The 24,655-nt window shown below is 37.5% G+C and overlaps 1 pseudogene; it reads left to right on the top strand.

Moving 5' to 3' along the window:
- LOC104874382 overlaps nt 1–7,255 on the top strand; it is a 38,119-nt pseudogene extending 30,864 nt beyond the window's left edge.
- The last annotated feature ends 17,400 nt before the right edge of the window (nt 7,256–24,655 follow it).

The raw sequence follows: 24,655 nt of genomic DNA on the forward strand, positions 1-24,655 counted from the left end.
GTGAACCCACTCAAGATGAAATGTAGGGAAGCAATTGACCACTGGTCTCCTCAATGTACATAGTAGGGCAATGTACATAGCTCAGGCAGATCATTTGACTCAATGTCATCACCTTCAGATCCAACCACCTCTCAAAGCCAGACTCCCCAAACCCATGTCCTTTCCTGCCCTGAGCTTGAAAGATTCAGGGGATCTTTGGGGATCTGTGACTAACCCTCACCACCTCTCCAGTCTGTGTCCCATGGATGTCTCTCACTCAGTCACTATGGTAAGGTAACACTTCAGTTCCAGATAGAAACTGTAGTACAGGTGCTCCATGGCTCAGTCCCACACAATCAGCCCCTTCGCAAAATAGTCCCTGATTAAACTCTCCCTAGTAGTATGATAGATGCTGCACTGGAGTTTCTTTTCCAACTCTATCCCGCTGTGAGGAAACTACTCTCAGGGTAAAACTTCACATTATTTGTTGGTCTGTTTTGAGTTTATACCATCGTGTGCTTTTCTTAGGGCCAGCACTGCTGGCCCATCTGTTATCTCTCCCTGAAGCAGCCAACTCTTCTGGGCTTTTCTCTTCTCCAGGGCTTTGGGCTCTTGCTCAGTTAGATTGGTTGTTTGGTAGTCACTCAGGTGGCTCTGTTCTTTTCAGGACTATTCACAACAATGAAGCATCTCCAACTGTCCCCAGGGAAATTAAGTAGAATCTGATCAGAATCTTCTGTTTCACACTTTGGTCTTGTTTTAGATCGTGTTCATTGTTTGTTTGGCACTTCTGCGGAAACAAAGTGCAGAGCTGGCTCAGAGGTGGTGGCCAGGGTGCAAAATCCATTTTTGTAGAGTTAGTGGGGGTCTAGCAAATGAGTCCATGCATTCCACGGAGCCATGGGTCTGTGTATTCTTTTTTTTTTTTTTAATACCTTTTTGTTTGTTTGTTTTTTGTTTTTGTTTTTGGTACCAGGGATTAAACTCAGGACCTTGTGCTTGTGAGGCAGGTGCCAGAACCACTGAGCTAAATCCCCAGGCCTTGTTTTTGTTTTCTTGTTTCTGTTAACAGGGTCCTATTATGTAGTTCAGGCTGGTCTTTAACTTGCAAGGATCCTCCTGCCTTAGCCTCCCCAATTCTGGGATTATAGGCATGTACTGTGTTAGTTACTTTTCTCTCATTGCTGGGATAAAATACCCAATACCCAAAGTTAAAGGGGAAGGGATTTATTTGCCTTATAATTCATGGAGATTTCTGTAATAGGCTGGCTCCAAGGCTGGGATAGCAAACAAGCATCACAGAGGAGAAACAATATGGCATGCATGGTAAAAGCAACAAGGTAGTTACTAGTATCTTTCTGCCTTTTATTTTATTCAGGCTACTTAGGGCAGGTAGCACTCATACCCTTAACCCTAGTGCCCTTGAGCCTAGTATTGCATCATGAATCAATTCCATACACTCTAGATCAATCCTATGACCACATGAGGGGGTACATCTAGACCCAAACCATATCATGCACCATCATGCCTGGCTTCTGTAGGGCTTTTAATTTTTCTTTTTTTAAAGACAGAGTCTTGCTGTGTAGTCTGGGCCTGCTTTAAACTCCCAGTGGAGCCCAGGCTTGCCTCAAACTTGTAGCCATCCTCCTGCCTCAGTTTTTCAAGTGCTGGGATTATAGGCATACAAATTACCAATTATTTCTTCCATGGGCCAGGTGTTGTTCTAAAAGTCATTATATTGCCTGTGTGATGGCACATAACTAGTCCCACCGCTCAACAGGCTGAAGCAGGAATATCACTTCTTTTAAAGCTTTATAGGTTTTTCATGTATTGCTTTTATACATTGTATTAGATTTGTACCAAAGTACAGACATTTCTTGTTTAAGGACTAAGTCCCATTTCTAATTGGTGAGGGATTGCATGATAGTATGTACATTCCAATATTCAGAACAAAGGAAAAGGCAAAAGAAACTTGATGACTTTGCTTTCATTGCACAACTTTTACATGCATACTGTAATGTATAACAGAACATAAAATGATAGTACTATACTGTATAGAACAATCACAGAAATTACAGTATTGTATGAATAAGATGTACTGTGCCAAAGAAAAAGATGTTGAGGGACTATAAACAAAGTGCACAAAACTGTACAAAAAAAAAATACAGATCAGGGCCAGAGATTTAGCTCAGCAGCACAGAACCTGCTAGGCAAGCTCAAGGCCCTAAGTTTGATTCCTGGTACCAAGAAAAAAAAAGACAGGTTGTCTCTCTGAGCAGCATTCCTCAGTTATAAATCAGAACAATCATTAAACAAGGAATATCAAGGAATGTCTGTATATCATTTTTGTGATGCTTGTGTAAATAAAATCATAAGTTCTGTTTTAAGTACCACTGGTTCATTGCTGGTATATAGAAAAGAAATTGACTTTTGTATACTAACTTGGATCCTGCAAACTTACAATAATAGTTTATTAGTTTCAGGTGGATTTTGTTGTTAATTTTTTTCTAATTTTCTACATACATAAGTGCATCAAATGCAAATAAATATAGTGTTATTTCTTTATTCTCAACTTGTATGCTTTGTATACCTTTCATTTCCTTTTCTTGTCCTATTGTATTAGCTAGGGCTTCCAGTATAATGTTACAAAGGAGTGAAGAACACGTATGTTTTTATCCTGTTTACGATCTTATCAAGAAAGCTTCTAGTTTCTCACAATTGTGTATAAAATTAACTGTAGGTTTTTTGTAGATGATGCTTTTTATCCAGTTGAGCAAGTTTCTTTCTATTCTTAGTTTTCTAAGGCCTTTGTCACGAATGGATGTTAGATTTTGTTAAATACATTTGTTACATCTGTTCAAAATCATGTGATTTTTTTCTCCTCTAGCCTTTGTGATGATGTATTATATTAATTAATTTTTGAGTGTTTTCTCTGCCTTTTAAAGTTGAGGTGAGCCTTGTGACCTACTCTTTTCAACATGGCTTTAGGCAGTCTGCTGGGTGTGCGTAGGATGATATGTTCTGGGAAATATTTCACTTTCTTGATAAACAGAAAATAACACAATTGACACTTACCCTCTCCTTTCAATTTGGCCTTGAATGTAGGTGCAATAGCTTGAGTTACAGCAGGCATCTTGCCATCATGGGAAAGGGAAAGGCCAGAGAATTTCAAAGAGATTAGCAATGAAATCATTGCACTACCTCTAGCAAGTACTTGTCTCTAAATTTCTTGTTGGTTTGTTTGTTTGTGGTCATTTTTTTCCAGACATAGTCTCACTATGTAATTCATCCTGGACTTGAGCTCACTATGTAGTTTAGGCTGGCCTTGAACTGCCTCAATCCCCTATCTCTGCCTCCCAAGTGCTGGGATTATAGGCACATGCCACCATGCCTGGCAATTTCTTGTTGTCTGTTTTTTGGTACTGTGGATCAAATTCAGTTCCTTACGCTTGCGAAGCAGGAGGCAGAACCACTGAGCTAAATCTCTGGCCCAGCAATTTCTTGGTATATCAGAAAAATAAACCCCTTTTTGATTAAACCACTGTAGTTAGATTTTATGTTATATACCACTAGCCCTGTTTTGAATTGATATTAATGTCATTTACATAACAAGGCACATGGAAATCACCATAGTTTGGTTCTGTAGGTGGCACACTGGTATTAAGTATAGGCAAAACTGACCAAGAAAAGGTAGCTGGGATAGTTGCCAGGAGGAGAGAATCACCATACATCTAATTGCTAGAAAAACACTGGGAGACCTGTTCTGGACAGGCATAATAAAACATGGCCAATAGCAGTACCCATATCCCAGGGGGAGAGCAGAAAGTTATTCAAGAACTGGCAAAAAAAAAAAAAAAAAAAATTGGTGAAGCAACTTGGCACAGTGCAAAGTAGTTGGGCCTGTAGACCAAAGACATGGGAAATGAGTCTGGCTCTGCCACTACTTAGTGTATAACTGATTCCAATTATTCTGCCACTATTAGCATCAATTGTCTCCTCTATACTGTTAGAAGGAAAATTGTCTGCCTCACAAGTCACTGAAGAATAAAAACAATACTGTAGCTACAGCTCACAGTCGCATCTCCTTTGTTCCATTTCCCTTTTCACTGTTCAAAGTCAAAGTAACTTAGCAAAGGGATTAAGGCAGAGACTGGAGAGAAGCTAAGGTATTCATGAGTTAGTTATACTGATAGAAGCTCTGTGAATTAGATGTCTTTTAAATTTAGTGTCCAGAAGGTGTAGTGATGAACAACAGGGATACAGCCTCTCTAAGATTTGGTGTCCAGACACTGGAAATGGCAATGTCAGGGGGAGAAGGACAGAAGGACAGAAGTGGGTCCCCAGGATCAAGCAAGGATCCAAAACTAGAATTGAAGCCCATAAGGAGAGAGGAAAGAGAGACTTCAATGAAGAAAAGGAGGTAGCAAGTTGCCCTCTTTCCCTGAGCCCTAACTCAGTGCATGGGAAAGGCAGCTCAAACCTGCAGAGGCATGGTGACAATGGGCAATCCCAGAGGCCTCCACAGAAAAACGCATCAGTGTAATGGAGCAGTGGACAAGGCAGACTGTAGTAGCTGATGAGTTGTTCGAATTCACACATCCCTCAGCAGAGGGTGGTTGGCTAGGAGCCATTTTGGAGGGGACTAAACTGGACTTGGAACTGAGAGAATCTGAGGACTGGCTCCATTAGGGTAACGCAGAACCAAATTCAAGTCAGCAGGAAGTCAGAAGCCAAGTTCAAGCTGGTAGGAGGCACACGGGGTATCGTAGGCGGAACAAAATGAGTTCCAGCCTCACAGCCTGAAACAAGCCTGAGTTTGAGATTTAAAAGTGCAGTCTTGGTGGGATTATCCATAATCCTTTAAATCTAAATCTGGCTTGTTGGGATAAATTAACACAGATCTGAACTCTGTTGGGCACTTTACACACCAGTGACAGCAGAGGCACACCTTGAAGTGGACTTTGTTTTTCTCTTATTTTCTTCTATTCTTTCTCTTGACATTGTTTATTCTTCTTTCTATATAAGTGTGAACATTGTTTCTAGTTGGTTTCTTGTTGTTCTGTATTTGTTTTTAATTTCTCCCTTCTCTCTTTCCCTCCTGTTTTCTTTACCATTTTCCCAAACTTTGTGAAATCTTCATTTGTTCTGCAGCCTCATTTCTAATATCTTTCTCTTCTTCTATTGCTTTTTTTTTTCCTCTTAGCCTCCTTTTTTATTTTTATTTGTATTTTTTTTGGTACTGGGGATCAAACTCAGGATCTTGCACCTGCAAGGCAGAGGCAGCAGAAACACTGAGCTAAATCTTCAGCCCTCTCTTAGCCTCTTTTACATTTTCTCCACTGAGAGTAAAATTGTCATACTGAGGGCATATTTACTGTATACAATTTTTCTGGTTTGTTTTATATTTTGTTATTATAACGACAAATCTGGCTCATGTGGTAAAAGGTGCCAAATTAACAGTCACCACAGTTTGTCATTTTCTAGGCCATGTTTGATGTTATCATTGTTGTTGATTGTACTACTTTAATGAAGGAGACATCGTTGTACTAACGATAGTTCTTCCTCCTATGTCAAGATTGAGATTGCCTGAGGGTCTTAAATAAAGCTATAGGCCAGTGTCAAAGAACCAGGAAATAGGACAAATAGGCAGAAAATTTTCATCCTCAATAAACTGAGGAGGTAGGCTGTGCCACAGATTCAAAACCCAAAAACCAACAACACCTGGAAGAGGTGTCTGATAACTGGTTATTTCCTAAGGATTGTAAATACAAACAACAAAGCTACTTGCCACAGCAATTCACAAACATCAGCCCAGGAATTAAACTAAAAACAAAAGAAAGAATATAAGAAGACATTTAATCAAGATGCCATCCCAAACTTTCGCTCACCAAAGACAAACAAGGGGGCAATGAGGTGGAACAATTCAAAACCCACCAACCAGGACTCTTGAAGTCATGACAAGGGAAGCAAAAAAAGCAGATGAATGAGGCTCTAGAAAAAAAATTAAACCAGAAATAGTTTCTCAGATAACTACAGGCATGGTGGCCAAACTGAAAGACATGGTTAGTGACTCTAGAGAAAATACAGATTAAAAAAATAGAGACCTGTCATGTAAAGGTATAAGATCCCAATAATGAATGTAACTGTACTGTATACCTAAAATTTACCAATAAACTCAATACAAAGAAAAAAAAATAGGCCTTCAATCTGTGAGAGTGGCATGGCAGCTGGAGCACCTGGCTGTTGGGCCTCCTCAATTTAGGGACCAACTTGTGAGGTTTCCTGGTAAAATGAGTCTATGGAAACTGATGCCAGGGCTGGCAAATTGCTGCTCCCAGGAGTCCATCAATGCCTTGGTAACAAGGGAGTGGCCAATTTGGCACTACTTCCAGTAAAATAGAGAGATACAGGCAGAAGAAAGAAGTGGAGCATAAGTAGCCTGCACTGAAATCTGCAGTGGAAAGTGGTCAAGTAGATTATGAGCAACTTTGTGAATATTACCTCCTTCACCTTTGGAGGTGGATTGGAATCAGTTTAGAAGAGACTGGGCTGGTCACGGTGGCACATGCCTGTAATCCCGGCACTTGGGAGGCTGAGGCAGGAGGATCGCTGTGAGTTCAAGACCAGCCTGGGCTACATAGTGAGTCCAGGTCAGTCTCAACTGCATAGTGAGACCCTGTCTCAAAACACACACACACACACACACACACACACACACACACACACACACAAGAGAGAGAGAGAGAAGAGAGAGAGAGAGAGAGATTGGGAACATTGACCACAAAATAAAGATCCTGAGAGAAAGATACTCCAAGAAAGGCATCAACTTCTCATTCATCTCCAATGAAGCCCTTCATACTCACTTGAGACAAGGCTCAAGCCAAAGTATTTGGAGCTGATTATCCAAGTCTGGCAGCTGTGACAGAGAGCGACTGGTAGGAGCAGTATTAGAAATATGAAGCATTATCAGACCAGGGAATAGCCAAGACAACATCAGTCGATTTTTAGACTGGCTCAGCAAGAGGAAGATGAAGAAAAGGACAAAGAAGAAGATGAGAAGGCAATCCACAGAGCACAGGAGTGGGATGACTGAAAGGACACCTATCTGAGGGGCTACAGCAACCAAAAGAACATTATAATCTTCCCTAAATATGACAGGACTCTGGGGCGTGAAGCTTTCCTGCCAAGGAAGCTGCCACCGTCCCCTCCCTGGCTCCTGAGCCAGCCATACGCAATGAAGGCAAACATGCTGACTCTTTTGCTTTGTGTCCAATAAAGCATGAAAGAATTAAGTGTATATTTGTACCCTAGATAATAGCCAGGGTTCTTGTTTTGGCATTACTAATTGTCATCATGGTATATTCTCATTTCTTAAGTGGACATAAAAGTACACTGAGAAATGGCTCTACAAAATGAAAGGTGCATGAATTGTTTTTAAAATGAAATAATAAAATCCCTTCTATTCCATGACAAAATTTTAAATATAACTGAAGGAGCATATAAAAGTGATGGAAACCATGAACATCCAACATAGGAAAAAGTGTAATGCATGATTAAAACAGATATCAGAGATTCAAAATTTCACTGAAAGTATATACACCACAATGAGCTAATGTGAGAACAGGATATCAGACATAGAAGACAAGATGATGGTTAGTAACCATGAAAAGACTTCTTAAAAATAGCAATGAACCATGAAAAATCTATTCAGTAACTGCTAGATGATGTGAAGAAAAATAACATAAGATTGATCAGAGTCAACAAAAGGAAGGAGATAGCACAAAGAACTTTTTAAAATCCTGTTCACAAATGTAATGACAGAAAACTTCCCAAACAGGGGGAGAAATTTGGCATACACCTACATAAGGCATGTAGAACTCCAATGACCCATGATCAAAAAAATCTACACCAAGACACATAATAGTGAAGATCTTAGAAGTTCAACACAAAAATAGAATATTAGAAACTGTCAGAGAAAAGAAACAAATTACCTATAAAGGTAAGCCCAACAGAATCACACTAGATTTCTCAATTAACCCTAAGTCAAAGAAATCTTGGAGAGAAGTATTTGAAGCCCTAAAGGAGGACAAACTTCAACTTATATAGATGTACTCTGTAAAACTATCTTTCAAAACAGATGGAGAAATAAGATTCTTCCATGAAAAGGACACGTGAAAAAATTCATGACCACAAAACCAGCACTCCAAAATGCTCTGAAGGACATTCTAGAGAGAAATAAGGATTACAACTCCATGAACCCCAATGTAATGAATCCACAAGGTAAGGCAAGCAATTACACAGAGAAAAAAAAGCAACCAGCAACAGGAAAATAGCATGATAAGTATTATCATTTGATTGTAGAAACTGTCTAATTTCTTCTTTAATTTAATTTATGACCCATTGGTCACAGATAACAAGCTCACTGAGAGAGAAATTAGGGAAACAATATCTTTCACAATAGCATCCAAATAAATGAAAAACCTAGGAATCAATCTAGTGAAGGAAGTAAAAGAATTTTACTTAGAAAACTATAGTACTCCAAAAAAGGAGATTGCAGAAGACATCAGTAAATGGAAGCATACCCTCATTCCTGGGTAGGAAGAACAAATATAGTGAAATTTTTCAGATTTAATGTAATCCCAGTCAAAATTCCAATAGCATATCTCTCAGAGTTAGAGATAACAATCTTGGGCAGGGGATTTAGCTCAGTGGTTCCACCCCCTGCCTCACAAGCACAAGGTCCTGAGTTTGATCCCTGGTACCAAAGAAAGCAAAAAAAAGAGTGGATATAATCTAAAATTCAGTTGGTACCAAAAGGTACTTGGAATAGCAATTCTGAGCAACAAAGGCAAGGCAAGGGTATCACAATCCCTGATCTGAAATTATACTACAAAGCTACTGTGAGAGAAAATAGCATGGTACTGGCAAAAAAACAACCCCCCAAAAAACAAAAAACAAAAAACAAAACAAAACAAAAAAAACAAGATCTGAGGATCAATTAAACAAATTAGAAGACACACAGACTACTCCAAACACACTCAGCCACCTTATCTTTGACAAAGGTGCTGAACACCTTCACTGGAAGAAAGATAGCCTCTTTAATAAATTGTGCTTGAAAACGTATTAAAGATTAAAATCATATCTTTAACCAAACTCAAATCAAAATGGATCAAAGATCTAAAGATTAAAACAGAAACACTAAATCTGCTGGAAGATAGAATAGGCAGAACACTTGAAGACGCTGGTGTAGGCAAAGACTTTATGAACAAAACTCTGTTCACACAGGAAATATCTTAAAGAATCAGCAACTAAGATCTCATCTTATTAAAAACTTTTGAACAGCAAAAGAATGAAGAAACAATTGACAGGGTGCGAAAAATTTTTGCTAACTGTTACTCAGAAAATTGACTAATATCTAGAATATATAAAGAACTCAAAATAAAAAGCAGACCCCCCAATGTAAATACTAAATCCAAAAATGAACATCTGAAATGAAGATTTTCAGATGAAGAAGTAGAAATTGCAATATAGTACATGAAAAAAATTTTCAACATCACTGCTCATTTGAGAGATGCAAATTAATACAATGTTGATATCCCATCTCATTCCAGAAAGAAACTAGCCAATAACAAATGCTGTGGGTCTGTGAGGAAAAAGGAACCCTTCTCCACTGTTGGTGGGAGTGTAGATTGGTGCAAGCACTGTGGATATTTTTGTTCTGGCTGCAACCACTTCAACTAGAATAAACTGCATGGGTGGGCTAACAAGATAGAAATGAGTTTGGGAGTACAATGCAGTTCCACATATATGTATTTTACATATATGTACTCACAATTTTACTTTTTTCCTATTTTTTTTTCTTTTTATCTTTTTGGAGAGTCACATTACAGAGAAAAAAGTTTGTCATCCTACAAACGTCTACCATATTATCCACAATCTCCTGTTTTTCTTCTCTTCCTCAATCCAGTGTAAGAGAAATTGCCTTTTTTCTTTCCTTTTTTTCTTCTTATCAATTCCAGATATTAAAGTCTCATGAAGCTATGATTACTGTGTTTAGTAGATTAGAATTCCTTGACTTAAAACTTACATCCTGGAGTTTCATACCATGATGGTAGATATGGCCCATGACTTGCTTGGTTACTGAGTGATCTTGGAAAAATTCACTAATCTCTTTACACCTCTGTTTCTGCATCTATAAAACTTTAATAAATACATCACCAGTTAATTATTTAAATTAAGGATACTAACAAACATAAACCAAGCATGAATATCTTGTCTTATGTACACTAGATATTTTGTTTCTGATATTGATTTTTCAAGATTGTTCTGAATTTGACCTAGAATAGCAAAAGCAATTATAGGTAATAGAGTTATGGTAGGGGGTATCACAATCCCCAACTTAAAACTGTACTACAAAGCCACTGTGATGAAAACAGCATGGTACTGGCAAAGAAACAGACCTGAGGATCAGTGGAATAGATCAGAGGTGCAAAAACAACTCCAAACATACTCAGCTGCCTCATATATGACAAAGGAGTCAACTATCCTCATTGGAGGAAAGATAGCCTATTTAATAAATGGTGTTGGAAAAACTGGATTTCAACTTGCCAAAGATTAAAATTAGACCCCTGTCTTTCACCATGCCCTAAGCTAAAATCTAAGTGGATTAAAGATATAAATATTAAAAGAGAAACACTAAACTTGCTGGAATGTAAATTAGGCAGAACTCTTGAGGACAATGGCATAGGGAAAGACTTTATGAACAAAACCTCAGTAGCACAGGAACTAGCACAAATAATCAACAACTCATATCTCTTCTTATTAAAAAGCTTCTGCACTTAAGCCACAAACAGAGCTAAGAGACAACCTACAATGTGGGGAAAAAAACTATTAGCAGTTCCTCAGACAAAGGACTACTATCTAGAATTTAAAAAGAACTTTAAAAAAAATCAGACCCCCAAATATAAAAACTCAGTTTACAAATGGGCATCTGAAATGAACATACATTTCTCAGACAAAGAAGTAGAAGTAGCTATAAAATGAAGTACTACTCATCCACAAATAACAAGAAACTTGAGACATTTATAGCTACATGGATGCGCATTGAGGTGATGCTCTTCAGTGAAATTAATAGGACACACATGTGTAAATATCAAATCATTTCTCTGGTGTGAAAAACTAAAAGTGTAAATAAGGATCAAAATGTATATTTGATATTGTGTAATAGGAAGAAAAGGTCTAAAGGTGTAGGAGAAGTGTAAGGGGCAGGGAAAAGGTAAGAAGGGAAAAGAAAGAATATGAGAAAAGGAAAAAAATGGAAACAAAGTCTTTATTTGACTTCTGTTCTTCTCTATGTATTGTAGTCTTGTAGAATTTGTAGTGAAGCCATTAGGTCATGAGCTTTTTTTTCTTAGCTGGTAAGTGTCTAGTTACATTTTCAATTTCATTGATTGATATTGGGTCATTTAGAATTTTTAGGTCATCTGTTCAACTTTGGTAATTCATACAAGTCTACAAATCTGTCCATTTCTTCTGTATTTTCCATCTTAATAGTGTAAATGTTCTTAAAGTAGATATTGATGATCCTCTGAATTTCTGCTGGGTCCATTATAATTTCACCCTTTTCATCCTTAAATGCCTGGATTTGGGCTTTTTCTTTCTTTTTTTCATAAGGTTGGCTAAGGGTTTGTCAGTTTTGTTTATTTTTTTAGAAGAACCAACTCTTGGCTTTGTTGATTTTTTTATATCATTCTTTTAGTCTCCTTTGCATTGATTTCTGCTGTGATCTTTACAATTTCCTCCCTTGTGTGAGCTTTGGGTTTGTCCTACTCTTCCTTTTCTAGAAGCTTGAGTTTCAGCATCAGGTTATTTAATTGCGCTCACTCTATTTTCCTAATATGAGTATTCAGTGCTATGAATTTCCCTCATAGACCGCTTTCATTGTGTTCCATAGATCCTGATATGTTGTATTGCCATTGTCATTTAATTGTAGGAACTGTCTGATTTTTTCTTTAATATCCTCTGTGACCCATTGGTTATTCAAAAGTGTGTTGTTCAATTTCCACATACTTATGAAATTCTGGTGGTTTCTTTTGCTATTGATCTCCAATTTCATCACACTATGGTCTGATAATATCCAGGGGATCACTTCAATTCCTTTGTACTTATTTAGACATGTTCTATGAGTGAGTATGTTGTCTATTTTGGAGAGTCACCCGTGTGCAGCTGAAAAGAATATGTATTCTGATTTTCTGGGGTGGGACACTCTGTAAACATCTGTTAAATTCCTTTGTTCAAGAGTTTGATTGAGTTCTAGTATTACATTGTCCTTTTTATGTCCAGTTGATCTATTTGTGACAGTGGGGTATTGAGGTCCCCCATTACTATTGTGTTAGCGCTTATTTGATTTTTCATGTCTGTTATTATTTGTTTTATATACTTGGGCATAGTAGTGTTTGGTGCATATATATTTATGATTGTCATTTCTTCCTATTATATTATTCCCTTTACAAGGATGTAGTGTCCCTCTTTGTCTCTCTTAATCAGTGTTGGTTTTAAATCCACTTGATCTGCCAAGAGGATACCTACTCCTGCTTCTTGGGGGGTTCCTGTTGCATGGAGTATTGTTTTCCACCCTTTAACTTTCAGTCTATTAGTTTATTTTTGAATTAAGTGTTTTTCTTTTTTTTTTTTTTTTTTTTTTGTGTTTAGACAAAAGGTCGGATTTATTTCACATAAACAGCTCTGTTTAAAGGCAGACCAACAGGAAGCACCAAGCAACTATTTGTATACAAACACTGGATTTTTTTACTCTGAGGGGAGAAGATCAGATCTTTGGCTATCTCAGTTCCTCCCATCACAAGTTCAAAAACAAATAAATTTAACATGGTCCTTGAGCCGGGCATGGTGGTGCACACCTGTAATCCCATAAAACTAGTCTGGATTACACAGTGAGCTCCAGGTCAAGGCCCGTAATCCCATAAACCCAGTCTGTATTACACATTGAGTTCCAGGTCAATCTCATCTGTATAGCTGAGACCCTTGCCTCAGAAAAGCCAAATAAACAAACAGATAGAGTCATAGATTGTATCAATGCCTCGATGGTAGAAGTTACTTTTCCAATGTGAAATGGCAGCAGGCTCCCATAGTTCTCGCTTTTTTATTATATTTAGAGCAGGGTGTTTCCCATCTCAGCAGAAAGACTGTGCCTGTCTTAGGTGAGAAATGTCCAGAGAAATCCCTTACCCATCATTAAGCCATGAGAAGTTTAATACTCATGCTCTGTTTTAGGTTCAATATTTCTCCACAATTGTCTTACTCGTCTTTGACTACCAGACTCTGCAGAGGTTATACCATGGGTTGTGAAGGCTCTACATATAGCTCTCTCTACCTCTATCAATATTTGTAAACCTTGATCTTCATACCAGGACTCGGAGGTTGTCTCAAAACTATCACAGAATGAAAGGAAGTCATCATCTCTGAGAATATACAATTGGTCAATTTACAATTGAAACAGCTGTTATCATATTCATTATCAGTTTCATTTACAATCTCTCTCTCTCTCTCTCTCTCTATTTACTAATAACATATAAGGAGCATTAACACAAGACATTATATTAGAGGCCCCTATGCCAACAGTATTGAAACTAAGGCTAGTAACTTTAACATCTGACCATAAGCGTATTTCTCCCAATGCAGCAGCAGGTTTCCAAATGTTGGTTTGAGGAAAATGTGAATCTGTCTAACAAAGTCCAGCAGAAAGGCTAAGACCAGCAGATGAACTCTTTGATGTAGTGTTGGTTAAAGATCAATTGAGGAATGTCCTTTTTGTCCCAGAGAAGCTTCTCAATGTAGCAGTCTCATTTTCTTTATAACATAGAAACTTTACTTTATAAATGACCAAGCATATTTGTATCATTCACCAGTACTGGCACTTCACATGAATCACATGAGACAGGATGTGCAAGGAGAGGATCTGACATATAAGTCCAATGTTCTTGAGGATTGGCATCACATCTTGCAGGAATTGACATCAGCAGGAGTATGCACATGATAAATCAGCCTTTCCGGTAGCCATTGAGCTCCATCATGTTCCTGTTTGTTGAGGTCTCCTTCTTCTCTGTGGTGTCCTTCACTGGATCCATCCATACTCAGGTCCCTGTTTGGGTGCCACTTGTGGTGGCCCAGCAGTCACAAAACGAATGTACCTGAGTTGGGGAGTGAGGATTGAGAAATGACAGCACACTCAATAGTGTGGAGAACAGAGGTCCCAAGTGTTTTTCTTGTATGAAGCATATTGTTGTGTCTTGCTTCTTGACCAATTCTTCCTATCTATTTCTTTTTATTGGTGAATTGAGACCATTAACATTGATGGTTAACCTTGTCCTGACTTTTTCTTTTTGTTGGATTCTCCCCCTTTGCATTTACTTTCTTGTCTTGCCTCATACATTCATTTTCCTGGGGCTCTTGGTGTTGTGAGCCTCATTGTCGTTTCCTAGGATATTGTTTAAAATTTTTTGGAATGCTTGTTTCATATTCATAAATGTCCTAAGGTGCTCTTTGTCATGAAAGTATCTTATTTCTCCTTCAGCTTTGAAAGATCTTTTGCAGGGTAGATCAATGTGGGTTGGAGGCTATGGTCCTATAGGGCTGGAAATACATCACTCTCAGGTTTTCTTGCTTTTAGCATTTGTGTTGAGAGGTATGCTATGACTCTGATAGACTTTCCTTTGTGTGTGATTTGTTTCTTTTCTCTGACTGTTTGTAGAATTTTGTTCATCTGTTGGGATTCTGGAATCTTAACTATTATTATATGCCTAAGTGCAGATTTTTTTTTTTTAAATCACAGCAAGTTGGAGTCTTATATGCCTCACTTATCTGTATGTCAAAATGTTTTCCCCTATTTAGGAAGTTTTCTGCCATTACTTCTGTGAACAGTTTATGTCATCTGCAGTCTCTCCTGTTTCTTCATTGACTCTGATCAGCCTTATATTCTTCTTTGCATCATCTAGCAGCTGTTGGATTGATTTCTCCTGTTCCCTGTTTTTAAGAAATTTTTCTTTTCCTGGTCAATAATCATAAATTTATCTTGTATATTTGAAATTCTATCTTCACATTGGCTCATTCTGCTGCATAAACTTTCAGTGGAGTTTTTAATTCCTATGTTAGGATTCCATCATGTTCCTCAGCTCCTCTATGTTTTTATCTGTGCCTGCTCTAGATTTATTAATCATATCTTACATTATGGCACAATCTCTGCTGCTATCTTAGAAACTATTTCTGACCTCATTTTTTCCAGATCCTCTTTTGTTGCCAGTCCAGGGAGTCAGGTGTGTGAATATCAGATTGATCCATCTCATTCCCCTTTGCGGTTGTCTTAGGTGAGCTGGAAGTGTGGTTTTGGAGCTTGTTTCTATGTCTTCTCATTTCAACAGATGCAGCCTACTGTGCCTTTACTGAGACTAACATTTTACTCACACGGTGGTCTTCAATTCTCTTGGGAAGAGGTCTATTTCTCTGCTGCTCATCAGTATACCAATTCCTGCGTTTAAATCACCAGTGCTATGGGGCAGGCCTCTCAGTGAAGCTTGCGCACCTCTTCAGCTCTTTCCAGGGTGGGCCTTGGATGGGCAGGTTTGCCAGAGCCTCTGGGGTCTGGGCAGATCACTGGCTGGGATCTGCCTACAGCCTGACAGATCTGGACCATACTGCTGCTCCCCAGGTTTTCAATTGCATTTTCAATTTCACTGATTGTAATTGGGGTGTTTAGAATTTTATATCTTCTTCATTTAACTTTGGTAATTCATATGTATCTAGGAATCTGTCATTCCTTCTGCTTTTTCCACGTTATTAGAGTACAAGTTTTTGAAGTAGGTATTGATGATCCTCTGGATTTCTGTTTTTTTTTTTTTCTCATGTCAGTTTTTTTCTTTCTCATTGCATGGATTTGAGGCTTTTCTTTCCTTTTTTGATAAGGTTGGCTAAGGGTTTTTCAACTTTATTTATTCTTTCAAAAAACCAACTCTTTGGAGGAGGGGGTGAAGGGAGGGTGGGGACAAGGGGAAACAACGAGAAAGACCTATCATGTAAAGGTACAAGATCCCAGTAATGAATGTAACTGTGTTGTATACCTAGAATGTACCAATAAATTCAATTTAAAAACAAAAACCAAAAAACAACTCTTTGATTCATTGATTTTTTTCCCTATTGTTCTCTTAGTCTCCATTGCATTGCTTCCTGCTCTGATTTTTATAATTTCCTCCCTTGTGCAAACTTTGTGTTTGTCTTGTTCTTCTTTTTATAGGAATTTCAAGTTCAGCATTAGGTTGTTTATTTGACCTCACTCTGTTTTCCTAGTATGGGCATTCAGTGCTAATTTTCCTTGTAGAACTGCTTTCATTGTGTCCTACAGATTCCTGTACATTGTACTGGCATTATCACTTAATAGTAGAAACTGTCTAATTTCTTCTTTAATTTCCTTTGTGTCCCATTGGTTGTTCAGGAGAGTGTTATTCAATTTCCATGTGTTTGCAGAGTTCTTGTAGTTTCTTATGGTATTTATCTCCAATTTAATAGCACTATGGTCTGATAATATACATGGGATAACTTCAATCCCTTTGCATTTACTTAAGCATATTCTATGAATTAGCATGTGGCTTATTTTGGAGAATGGCCCATGTGCAGCCAAAAAGAATGTGTATTCTGATTTTGTGGGGTGGGACACTCTATAAATATCTATTAAGTCCTTTTGTTCAAAATCTTGATTTAGTTCTAGTATTTCACTGTTGGTTTTTTGTCTAGCTGACCTGTCTATTTGTGACAGTGGGGTATTGATTACAGTCCCCTACTACAGTGGTATTAGTGCTTCTTTGGTTTTTCATGTCCATTAATATTTGTTTTGTATAGTTGGGAGCATTAGTATTTGGTGCATACATATTTATGATTGTCATCTCTGCCTCTCAGATTGTTCCCTTTACAAAGATGTAGTGGCCTTCTTTGTCTCTCTTAATTAATTTTGGTTTGAAATCACTTTGCATGCAAATAAGAAGGTACCATCCCTGCTTTTTGGTGGGTTCATATAACATGGAGAGCTGTTTTCTATCCTTTTATTTTCAGTCTATGAGTTTCTTTTTCAAGTAGATGTGTTTCTTGTATACAGCATATTATTGAATTTTGAGTCTTGATCCATTTCCGCCAGCCCATTTCTTTTGATTGGTGAGTTGAAGCCATTAATATTGATGGTTATAACTGATATGTATTGACTTATCCTTGTCATGTTATTTTCCTGTTATTGGCTCTTTTATTTTTTATTTTTCCCCTCTCCCTTTAATTTATTGCCTTGCCTGATGGATTTACTCTGTTGGGCCTCATGGAGTTGTGACATTTGTTGTCTTTTTCTAGGATATTGCTTAGAATTGTTTGTGGTGCTGGTTTGGTATTCATGAAGTTTCTCAGGTGTTCTTTCTTATTTTCTCATCAATTTTGAAAGAGAGTTTCACAGGAACATCAGTCTAGGTTGGAGGTTGTTTTCTTTTAGGGTTTGAAATCATTCAAGGCTCTCCTTGACTTGAGGGTTTGTATTGAATAGTCTGCTGTGATTCTAATGGGCTTAATCATATCTTAGATTATGGGCATAATCTCTGCTGTTATCTTAGAAACTATTTCTGACTTCATTTTTTCCAGATCCTCTTTTGTTGCCAGTCCAGTGAGTCCAGGGAGTTGATTTATCATACTTTTCCACCTTGTTTCCCCTAGAATTCACCTTTGGTGAGTTTGAAGTCTGGGTTTGAGCCTTGCTCAGGTGTCTTCTTATTTCTATTTTTGTTGTTAGTACTGTTTTTTGGTCATTTCCTGGGTTGATGCTTCAATATTTCTTATTGTAAGCATCTTTGTTGCTTGTATTTAGAACCTTTATGGAATTCTTTCTTTCTTTCTTTCTTTCTTTCTTTCTTTCTTTCTTTCTTTGGTACCAGGGATCAAACTCAGGTCCTAGTGCTTGCAAAGCAGGCAGTGGAACCACTGAGCCAAATCCCTGGCCCAATGGAATGATTTCTTCTCAGAGGTGTCTTCCAGATATAACTGGTCTTCAGGTTTTGAGTCTCTAATGACTCTTAGTCAATCTTAATTTCAGTGTACTGGTGAAAACAACTGATTTGATCAATCACAACAGCATAGCCCAGGCAATACAATCAGCACCAACAATATTATCAAGCACAGTTTAGAAAATGAATATTTGTGGTAGTTATTAATCTATCACCTTTAATCATGTGAATTAAATAAAAATTGAGGATGAGCCCAAAATATGTTTATAGAGAATAAACTCTTCAATATAGCAACTTTACCCTGTGGGATGGGGACTTAGAAGGAGTTTGGGAGGGAGGGATAGATATGCAGAAGGATAGGAAAAGGTTAGAAGTGAGGGCAGAAGACACATCATACAAACTCTAGGAAATTGTTGAAGACAAAATGAAAAGACAGAATGAGAGAAGAAAGACAAGAACAGAACAACATAACAGCAATAGGGAAGCCAGAAACTCTATCAACTTTCCTTTAAAACTAATGACAGTTGGGCCAGGGATTTAGCTCACTGGTTCTGCCACCTGCTTTGCAAGTGCAAAGTCCCAACTTTGATCCCTGGTACAACACAAAAAACAAAACAAAACAAAAACTTATGACAATTGAGAGAAGGAAAAAGAGAGAAGAAAAGAAAAAGAAATCTGGATTAGGACAAGAATAGGAACCAAAAGGGAGAGCAATGAAGAACATTGGTGGGAAGATAGGAAGGTAGGGAGTTAGGGAGAGAGGGGAGAAGAAAAAAAAAGAAATTGGAAAAGAAGAAAAAAATAACAAAGTAAAAATTAAATAAAAAATAACTTTGAAAATAAAAAAATAAATAATAAAAAGGGAGGGCCTCCTTCAGCAAATGTCTCTGCTGTCACAATAGACATCCTGGGCAGCAGTGTGCAGATCTAAGTCAATTAGTCTCAGCAAGCCAGCAGCATTCCCTTCAAATTAGGGCTGATTTCTGATTGCAAGGTCCAAGTTGAGCTCCCTGACCTCCTGGAAAGTTGAACAACATTGAACCCTGCAAGATTTTACTACTGCAGGTTCCAGCTGCCCTTCCCCTGAAGATAGCCCAGGTTCTGAAGGTGATAATTCCTCCAACTTATCAACTATGGTGCTCTGGTGTGCCTTTGTTGCCGAGATTTCCTTCACCTTTCCAGTGGACCTCAATTCTCATCAAGGCACCTCAGAGAGGCCCTCTTTCCATGTTCACTTCTGCTCTATCTGTTGGAGCTCAGAACAATGTCCTGTATGACCCCCTGCACCTTCTTATTTGTCTAGATCCTCTTCTTCTCAGAAGAGCACCCTTTTTATCTAGCAACTACCCTTCCATTCATGCCATTGCATTATTAACAAAGGGGTGGCTATATTTCCCAAGCTCTCAGTTGAACTAGTGAGGGTTGAGATTTTAAGTATAGTTTGGCAGTGATCCTTTATCCCCTCTTTGATTTTTTGAAATTTGGATTAAAGACTCAAGTTACTTCTTCTCAAGTGACTGAGCTATTTGCAATAAACTTGACATGTGGTTGATGGCAGTGGTGAATTATAAGGACCAAGAAACCCTTCTTATGAAAGAAAAAAGTAGTAATTGAATACAGTTTGTAAAATCTCTATGTCTCAGTTTCCTAGTCTATAAAATAAAGACAATAGTATTTATGTCAAGTGGTTTTTATGAAAAATAATTATGATAATTCATATAAATCATTAAATATGAGGTATTTAAAACATATCAAAATATATGGTGAATGTTTAAATAAAAATTATCATAGTAAAAGACACATTGCTCTGAACCTCCCTCAAACACACTTATCATGATGTTCTTTTTTTTATGTCATTCGGTTTAAGGGTACTTTTTAAAGTATACAGTACAGTTACATTCATCATTGGGATCTTGTACCTTTACATAACAGATCTTGGTTCTCATTTTTCCCATACTCCTGTCCTCCCTTCACCCCCCTCTACCCTCCCCTATTTACAAAAACTCTGTTTCTATTTTTTCCTTTTCTCATATTTTTTCTTGCCCCTTATTTCCTTTCCCCTACCCTTCCCACTTCCCCTACACCTTTAGCCCTTTTCTTCCTACTTCACATTATTATCATGATGTTCTTGATGCTTTCTGATTAGAACAACTGTGTCACCTTGGTACAGAAGTACCATCAACAAAAACAGTAACATTAAATATGGCCTAGAAAATGACACATTGTAGTAACTATTAATTTGCCACTTTTCACCATATGAACTAGATTTGTGGTTTATAACAAAATCTAAAACAAACCAGAAAATTGTATGCAGTAAATGTGCCTTCGGCAATGTGATTTTACACTCAGGGAAGAAATGTAAAAGAGGTTAGGGAAAAATAGAACAATAAAAGAAGAGGAAGAGATTAGAAGCAAGGCTGGAGAACAAAGGAAGAATAGGCAAACTTTAGGAAACTGGTGAAGAAAACAGGAGGAAGAGAGGAGGAAGAAATAAAAATAAGAATAGAATAGAACAGCAACAGAAAAACTAGAAACAATGTTCACACATTTAAAAACAAGAACGAACAAGCAAGCCAAAAATAAAACCAAACAAAAATAAAAAGAAGAAAAGAAAAGAACAGAAAAAAGAAAAGAAGAGAAAAAATGTGCACCTGCAGGTGTCTCTGCTGTCACTGGTAGTGCCAGACGGAGTCCTGATCCATGTTAATTAATCCCAATACCCAGCCACAGATCTATGGTGGGGTAGTGGATAATCCCAGAAATCCTTTTGTTCTGAAACTCAGGCTGGTTTCTGGCTGTAAGGCTGGAACCTGATTTGTTCAGCATGCAACACCCCATGTACTTCCTGCCAACTTGCTCTTGGCTCCTTGACCTCCTGCCAATTTTACTCAGTTCTGCCTCATCCTGATGGAGCAAGCCCACAAGTGCTCTAAGTTCTGAGTTTATTTGGGCCCTCTCCAAGATCACTACTGACCAGTGGCCCTCTCCTGGGGCACATTGAACTGGAAAAATTCCTCAGTCACTTCAGTCTGCTGCATCCAGTGCTCTGTTCCACGGATGTGTTTCTCTGTGGAGGACTCTGGGGTAGCCAGCAATCACAGTGCATCTGCAGGTTTGAGTCTTCTTCCCTTTGCAGTGAGTTAGGGCTGAGGAATGAGTGCCTTTTGCCACTGTTCTCTTCATCATCATTATCTCTCTTTGCTCTTCCTGTGGGCTTCAATTCTGGCTTCAGATCCTTGGTAGGTGCCAGGGACAAACTGCCCCCCGCCCCACTTCTTGCGTTGCTGTGTTCCAGTGCCTGGACAGCAGATCTCAGAAAGGCTGTTTCTCTGCTCTTCACTGCTCCTCCGTCTTCCCTGAAGTCCTGGACTGTACCTACTTAAATCATACAATCTGATGCATTTGACATATATGAAATCATGAAGATAATCAAGTTAATGATCATATAGTACTCCCAGATGTGTCCCATAACCTTTGGAATGCCTCTTTCCTAATTTTTTTCCTTTCCCCAAACAATACCTGCTTTTCTTTCTATGTGTAAGATTAGTTTATATTCCATATAATTTTACATAAATTAATATAGAACACACACTTTTTAAAACTTGGATTATCTTCAGTTCACAAAATAAGACAACCATGTTGAAAGAATCAATGGTCCACAAATTTGTATTGATGAGTAATGTTTCATTGTTTGAGTGTGCCACAATTTGCTTATTCCTTCACTTGTTAATGAAAAGTTGATTTCAGTTTGAGGTCGTTACAAATACAGCTGTTATAAACATCATGACCGTCTTTGTATGAACATATGCTTTCATATTTCTTGAGTAAATATCAATGAAGCAAATAGCTAGATCATATGGTAGGGTATATGTTTACATTTTTAAGTGCACCAAACTGTTTTTCCAAAGTGGTTGTAGATTTAACAGTTCCACTTATATAGCTAGTCTTTTTCATTGTTGATATTCTTGTAGATTTGTAGTGGTAACTCACTGTAATTTTAATTAATATTTCCTTAATGAGGAATGTTGAAGATCCCTGTTACATCTTTATTAACCATGGATGTATTTTCTTGTGTGAAGTGTCTGCTCAAATTGTTTGTCAATTTTTTTCTTAAATTTTGATAACTAGGCTAGCATAAGTCTTTTGTAAATATATAGTTTGCTAATATTTTCTGCTGGTCTACAGTGATTCTTTTCATTTTGTATCTGTAAAGAGTAGATGTTTTAAATTTGTTGAAGTCCAATTCATCAGTATTTTTTCTTTATTGGTACATTTTATTTTATTTTTTATTTTTCTCATTGAATTTATTGGTACATTTTAGGTATAGAGTACAGTTACATTCATCATTGGGATCACGTCCCTTTACATGATGTATCTTGGTCTTTTTCCCCATTCCCTTGACCTCCCTTCCTTTTATATCACCTGAAGTTTTAGAGTTTTAAATTCTATGTTTAGGTCTATTCTGCATTTTGAGTTGTCTTATACATAGTTTAGGGTATGTGTTAAAGTTAATCTTTTTTTTGCAGGTAAATAACCAATTGTTCCCAGGCATTTGCTAAACAAAAGTATCTTTTCTCTATTGAATTACCTCTGTATCTTTATTTAATACCCATTGTCCATATGTCTGTGGTCTATATTTGTATTCTTCATTCTGTCCTATCAACCTGCCTATCTTACTGCTAATATTATGCTTTCTTTTTTATTGTAGATTTATAATAAGTCTTATAATCACTATAGGTGTTTTGTTTTGTTTTGTGTTTTTGGAGACAGGGTCTCACTATATCGTTCAGGCTGGCCTTGAACTCATACGTACCCTAGGCTGGCCTCAAGCTTGCTGCTATCTTCCTGGCTTAACCTGTTGAGTGCTGAGATTACAGGTGTGTGCCACCATGCACAGCCTAAAATCAGTATAGATTTATAATAAGTCTTATAATCAGGTAGTATTAATCTTCTCAGTTTGTTCTTTCTCAAAGTTGTTGTACTTATTCTAGGTCCTTACATTTCCACATGAGTTTTAGATTTGGCTTGCCAATTTCTACCAAAAAAGTCTTCTGGGATTTTACTTTGGAATACATGAAATCTCTAGATCAATTTTCATGAAACTGTCATTTTAAAAACCTAAGAGAATGAAGCAGGAGGATAACAAATTCGAGCCCAGCCTTGGACAACTTACCAAGACCCTGTCTCAAAATAAAAAGTAAAAAAAGTACTGGGGATATACCTCAGTGCAAAGGTCCTTGGTTTAATCCATTGTACCAAAAAAATTAAGAAGTACTCTTTTAACCTATGGACACAGTATACTATAGTTTTCAGGATGCAGGCCTTGTACATCTTTTGTTGGATCTGTCCCTCAGTATTTTGCATTTTCATGCTATTTAAAGTTTTTTTTTTCCTCTCTTCCCCACCCCCCCACCCCCGTACTGGAATCCCACCCAGGGCTGCAATGCTAAGCTATACCTCCAACCTTTTTAAAATTTTTAATTTTGAGACAAAGTCTTGCTAAGTGGCCCAGGATGGGCTTGCGCTGGTAATCCTCCTGCCTCAGCCTCCCAGAATAGTTGGATTATAAGCATGTACCACAATGCTCTGCTTGAGTAGTATTTTCAATTTAAATTTTTGATGGTTTATTTTTACTATAAAGTAGTATACCAGTCTTTCCCATTAAAAAAACCAGCCTTGTATTCTGAAACCTGGTTAAACTGACATATTAGTTCTAGTAACTATTTTAAAGATTTCATAACATTTCCTATATGGGAAGTGATGACAGCTTACTATTTACATTCAAATCTGTATGCTTTTTATTTTGTTTTCTCATCTTCTTTACACTAGTTAAAACTTCTAGTATAATATTGAATAAAAATGATAAGAGCAGATATTTTTGTTTTATATCCATTTAGACTGTATTAGAGCAACTGGAGATATAAGTTTGTCTTTTTTAATATCAATACTGAAACATTGTTATTTCTTTTAAAATTTTTTTATTGTTACATGTTTGCAGTACAAGCATTTCACAATCATCTTGGGGACTGGGTACATGCATATACTACAGCTTGTTTCTTTTTAAAGTCCTGTCCCCCCTCTTTCCTCCTCTAATTCCCCTATCCTAATTTCCATTCTTGTTGATCTTATTAATCTTAGTGCATTCTATGGCATATAAGGTTTACATTCATCGAAGTTATTAGGTTCCTGATTAGATGTAGCTTTGTGGAATGGTGCTTGCCTAGTATTCATGATCCTCAAAACACTCTTCAAAGAAACAAAAGCAATACAATATGTGTGTATACTGCATATATATATATGTGTGTGTGTGTGTGTGTGTGTGTGTATGTGTGTGTATACATATACATATATATTTTATTTACAAGAGAATTATATCTGTGTACACTGAGAAATTTGAGAAATTGGCTCACAATTATAAAGGCTGGCAAATCCAAAACCTGCAAGTGGGTCAGCTGGCTGGAAACTCACGTAGCAGTTCTTCTATAGGCTGCATGCTGGTAGATATCTTCTTGCATGGGGAGGTCAGTCTGTTATATCAGGGCCTTCACATTATGGAAAACATCTGCTCTGCTCAAAGTTGTCTAATGTACACATTAATGTCCTCCATGAAAACATTTGGTATAATATTTAACCAA

This window comes from Fukomys damarensis, unplaced genomic scaffold (assembly GCF_012274545.1).
Source record: "Fukomys damarensis isolate Sample0158 unplaced genomic scaffold, DMR_v1.0_HiC HiC_scaffold_29, whole genome shotgun sequence".
NCBI lineage: Eukaryota > Metazoa > Chordata > Mammalia > Rodentia > Bathyergidae > Fukomys > Fukomys damarensis.